Source organism: Bufo bufo, chromosome 9, assembly GCF_905171765.1.
Source record: "Bufo bufo chromosome 9, aBufBuf1.1, whole genome shotgun sequence".
NCBI lineage: Eukaryota > Metazoa > Chordata > Amphibia > Anura > Bufonidae > Bufo > Bufo bufo.
Genome location: NC_053397.1, coordinates 218,446,775 through 218,452,755, shown reverse-complemented (window position 1 = coordinate 218,452,755; position 5,981 = coordinate 218,446,775).

The following is a 5,981-nucleotide window of genomic DNA, read 5'->3' as shown; positions in this document are numbered from 1 at the left end:
GTCAATAGAAGCCTATTTATCCTGCCTATAATAAAATCAGTCTATCCCCCCGTGAACAATGTACCCTACAAGAAGAGGCCGCGTCCCTCCCACTGGCATTGTTGGGAGTCAATGTACCTTACCTCCTTTGGATCGGCGCTGAACAGGCCACCTCATTAATCCTAGTTAGGAGATGCTGGTGGGCATGTGTCTCATCTCCATGCAGATGGTACGGTGAAGCTCGTCCGCTCAGTTAGGGAATCGGAGAGAATCACCTCCAGCCTCTCATACATCACTTCAAATTAAATTTACATTAAGTGCTACTCCGTCAGAGCCGGGAGAGGCTGACAACTTTGGAAAATGCGGATGATCATCTATTAAATCCTATTATATACATGTCGGCTAATTTTCCTTAAGCTCATGCATACCAGAGTGAGGGCGAGCTTGAAAAATTAAAGAGTCTTTTACCGGAACAAAAGACTTTCTGAACTGTTGACTTTGGTAAGACACACTCTGTCAAGGCAAGGAGCCCTTTCCCCCTAATATTTAACGCAGGAATCATTTCACACGACTTTTTTTTTTTTCATGGGGACATAGAATTTTTTTTATTTTTATCAATTGGACTGAGGTAGCAGTTTTAATAGACTTAAAGGGCTTGTCCACTTTTTGAATAAAGATTCTTTGAAGACTTCATTTGGACCCTACAAACGGTCTCTGGTTAATCCTTTTGCAAGCAAGGCAAAAATGTCTCTGACTCTGACATAAGCAGCCATTAATCAGGTGTATTCATTCCCATGATGCTTGTTGCCAGTAGGCTCCATTTTTAACTTAAAGGCTATGTACATCTTTATCTGTAAAGAATAAATCAACTGGACTTACTGTAGATTTCTTGAAAACGTTTCACTCGTTCTTCCAACGAGCTTTCTCAATTCTGAGTGACTGTACAAGAATTCTCTGGGAATAAATATGTAACTGAATCAACATTCATCTTTGCACCTTTGGGGGAATTTTTTTTTTATTATTGTATTGTACTCATTTTGAGCTAAAAATAATTTTTTATATTGGTATTTTTTCTGTACAGAGCTGACATGCTCTAGTAGAACCCTTTGGATTTTCTGTCTTTTCCGTCAGACCAGGAGTTGATGGACTCCTTATCGCTGACATTATAAACACTCATTATAGCTCAGTCCTTATCTTACTGATAAGAATGAGGCTTAAATAAGTGTTTATGACCTCCAAGTAGTTTAGAGATAATGTTTATTAGATGACCAGCACAAAGTCAAAGTGAAAGTACCAGTCGCACAGCTAGAAAAACTGTTAACCCTTTGTGACAGAACAGTTCAATATTTTTTATAAAGGCCAATTGAAAAAATGATTTTTAGCCTAAAATGAGTAACATGCAATAATAAAGAAAAAATGCCTCCGAGGGTGTACATAGCCTTTAAGTTTACTTTTAAGGGTTTGTCCAGCAGTATAACATTTTTATACTTGGGTTAGGTTGGTTATAAAAATAAAAATAACAAATAAAATTGAAAAGAAACCATACTCACCCTCACCTATCCCTTGCTGCTCCGGCTCCGACAACATAAAGGTCCCTACTGCTCATCTCTTTTGGATCCTGGCTCGACACATAGGACATTTCTGGAGATGCCTGCTTAGCCAATCACTGGCTTAGCAGTGACCCAGCTCATTCAGTCACTGGCTAAACCATCTGAACAGCAACCAGCGGGGGATCAGTCAGGGTGAGTCTGACTTTATTTTGTATTTTTAACCCACTGCAAGCCATATATAAAATATAAAATACTGCCGGACAACCCCTTTAAAGCGGTTGTCCGACCCCTCTAAAAAAATGAATGATAAACTGTGGGAAAGAAAAGCCCACTCACTTGCTCCAAGCTGTTCCATTCCAGCGCCAAGGCCCCTGACCCAGCTCTTTCTGGTCCCCGGTGGACATGAGGTGATGACACCATGTCATCATTGGACTCAGCAGTAATGTGTCCCCGAGCAGCACGTGACCACATGCCACTTGGGAACATGCTTTCGCTGAACCAGTGAATGATGTCAATGATCCAGGTGACCACAAACAGGATGTCATCAGTTCCGATCCAGCGGGGACCAGAAGCAGCGGTGATGTGACCCTCAGCGTTGGAACAGAGCAGGTCCGTAAGTTTTTTTTCTTTCCCACACTTTTGAAGCAGTCAGTGATTTTTTTGGGATGGCTCAACTAAAATTAATCTAATAAAAATAATTTTAAGAACAAAAGGCATTATGGGAATTAATACGTGTGAATATTACGGTAGTTGCTAACATCAAAAACATTTTCCTTTTTGAACACTTGTCTTGCCTGCAAGGGAGCAATCATTTAGCACTTTCAGGGCAGGAGTGAAATTTTCATGGAAATTTTTAAAAAAATTCAAAAAATGTATCAACAGAAGCAACAAACTTTTGGAAACTATGTTAACGCAGATTCAAATGTTTGATATGGGTGTTATGGCAGGCGCAGCACTATGAAGTGCCTTTTGCGCTGTGACATTAGAAGAATTTTGGTATCTCTGACTTTTAGTCTAATCAGACTGTCTATTACTCTGTAATTCCACTAGCGCCGTTCTATGGAAACAGTAGGTTTAAAGAGCACACCAAATGCTTGAAATAATTCTTTATTAACTTCAACTTTTCTTAATATATAACACTGCCGGCTCCGCAGCAGATAGTCCATGTACAAAATACGTGTTGAAAAGATATCACAACATGGCGGTATACATAAGATGGTGGTTTAACTGTTCAATCTTGTCATTCAACATAAAATGGTGGATATATTTCTCTCTTCAGTATCTGTACTGTCACTTTAAGTTATTTAAGCACTTTAAGATCTCTCTGAGAGGTATATCTGAGGTCTAACTAATAGTTCACTTGCAGTATGCAGTTAGCAGTGACTATTTGCAGATTGGTTGAATATGATCTGGTATGGTTGTGTAATATGGAATCTGAATGCTTGCAATTTGTAGCTTGCAATTTGTATTTGCAATTGTATGGTTGCAATTGGTGGAACTGTAAGTAAACACATATATCTAGTTCAGTTTACAGTTCTAAACACAATACTAACAATATGAACATTATATAACTGTTTTAAATACCTATATTGGCCTCTTGTTCCCATAAAACTCAGCTCTCAGTGGAGTGAATGTCTCTTTAACTCCTGTCTCTGGTGAATAATGATTCTAGCAGCTCCTGCTAAGGGAATTCCCAGACAGCTGTGTGTGAGGCTGGCTGTAATTGCTGTAAACGCTTGCTGTATGAGAAGCTGGCTGTGATTAGTCTAGACTTATGCCCAGCAACAACAGATTAACACTATACTTTCTGTTGTTTCTGCTGTGTCACTGAGCTTACCTTACATTGCAAAATGAATTTTAAAGGCATATTATCTTTTCTGCTTCTGTGAACACAAAATATAACAGTAATATGACATCCAAAACATGATGTCACAGTAAATAACTCTGCTTTTGTCTTTGACACATAATTATAGGAACTGTATTAAGGCTATTGGCAGGTTTAGCTGTATACACATATAAGCTATACTAGCAATCTAGGACAGGTCTTAGCTGGCCAGCTACAGGTGGACCAATTTTTTGGGCTAAATATTAGGGCCACATAGAGAGTACATATCAAACTGTTTTGACGACTGGAACAGAAGTGAATGACATCACTCCAAAAAATTGTACAATGTGCTTTTAATCTCGTAATTTTAAGGAATAGTTTACAGTTCAATCCATTTTTGGGTTCAATAGAAAGTTAAATGTTTCTTCAAGAATGGGATACTCTCTGTAGGCACCAGACTAGCTGATCATGGCCCAAACACAGGTGTAGCTGGAGGGAGGGGCAACCAGAGCACGTTCCCTTAGTACTGATTGACAGAGGGGATGCTAACAAGCCACTTTGCCTGGCACAGCCAGCCATCAATCAACACAAGGAGGATCGGGAAGATGTGTGGATTTCATAAATATACCAGATTAATACATATGAGTCTGATTTTTTCTTTCATTGCTTCTATTATTCAAATGGCAAAATTTTTGGAGCGTTTCAGCTATGAGGAGTATGGTTCTGTATCTATAATATGCTACCCCTACATAGAGCAGCATATTCAGCTGAAGGTCCCACATCTGCGCCTGCGCTGAATGCTTTCAGCACATGCACAGTAGAAGAGGCACCACCTTAGAAAGGCTTTGGACACTGGCGCTTATTTACATCACTACCCATGGGCACCAGTAAGGCAACCACATGCAGGCTAAGGTAAGTCTTATACCTTTACTCTTATACCACTGGTGTATGGCATTACTTACATGTATGTACAAAGCAGCCAACCCCTTTAAATAACAAAACTGTAGCCACTAGTGGGAGCTAAGAAGCTTACAGTTTTATTATTGCCTTTAATGTACAAACAGTATGCAGTAAGATCCTGAGCTCTCTCTAGTGGTGGCTGCTAGGAAAGCAAGAATTGTAGAATTTATGTCTATGCAGGAGATTTGGAGTTCTATATCAGAAAAACATGGTTTTAAAAAACGTTACAGATATACGCTGACAAGCAAAAGGGTAACAATGTTTTGAACTTTTGACTTCCAGGCTCCATATCTCACCATCCACAACAGCTTTGAATGTGAGACTCCCATCATTTTATAGACAATGATCTTGGCTATCTCCTACATAAATTGGACTTGCAGCTATTCAGCATATGATTAGTTCTGCAGATTCTTCTAATGTAACTACATTGTTACTGTTTTGCTCCTGGTGGTGGAACAATCTTTTTCTTTTTGCTTTCTGCAAAATACAGCCTGTTCTCACATTCCCTAATAGCTCAGTGTGTTATTAGGTTGATTCCCAAGTGAAAGTTCACTGGTGCGAATCCAGGAGCCTCCATGAAGATTTCCCAAGAAAAGAGAAACAGCATCACCCAGCTCATTGATAGCGGTTTCTCAGCCAAGAAAATTGCCAAACTGCATCATGTAAGGCCATGACAGCTGGAAGAATACGAAATGGAGTCCGTCCATCCATTCCAAAGCCAAGAGGTAGACGTCCAGGCAAAATATCAGAGTCAACAAGTCAGCTTATCCCAAGGTCTATCAGTTCTGATGCAACAAGCACAGCAGTGGAGGCGGCTCGTATGCGTCATAATAGTGAGCTCACAGACATCCGTGCAAGCACCGTGCGACGTGCTTCACACAAGTCTGGAATGGTGGCCCGAAAACAGGTGAAGAAGCCTTGACTTCAATATCGTCATAAGAAGTGTCGGCTTCAGTTGGCAAAAATTTATGAACAGAGGACAGTAGAAGATTGGAAATGGGTATTTTGGAGTGATGAGACGAAAGTCAATAGACTGAGCTCTGATAGGGGCCAATGAGTCTGGAAAAAACAAGGGAAAAGAGGGTTAACGGATCGAGAAATTGAAGGAACTGTCAAGTTCGGTGGAGGAAGCCTGATGACATGGGGTTGTTTCACAGCCAAAGGCAATGGATACCTGACCAGGATCGATGGTGGTTTTAATGCTGAGCTATATATGAGTAACCTACAAGACGAGTTACTTTGTACACTTGAGTACTATTGCAGTGGCTGGGTTTGAGGTGGCCTCAACGCTACGCTGGGTCCCCCGGACACCGTTGAGGTGTCACCACGTGTTGCTGCTCTCCGAGAGGAATGGTAAGGCGTGGTGCACCCCAATGGGAAATAAGTCCAGAGAGTCAGGGTCTGCAGTAAACCATGGTGCTTCTTTACTGGAGGAATTCAGGTACAAAACAATATAGGTGAGGCATTGGGCTGGCTTCTCCAGTCTCCTCCCTGGCAGGAGAAGGTTTGATGCTGAGGAAAGGCCTAAGCTAGCTGTCTCTCTCTCAGAAGGCTGGCATCCTGGTCAAGGGCCCATGGTCTGTGGCTCAGCGTCCCCATCTCAGCGTCTTCTTCTGGTCACTCATGCAGGATGGCATGAGTCTCCCCTCCAAGCACTGGTCCCTAAC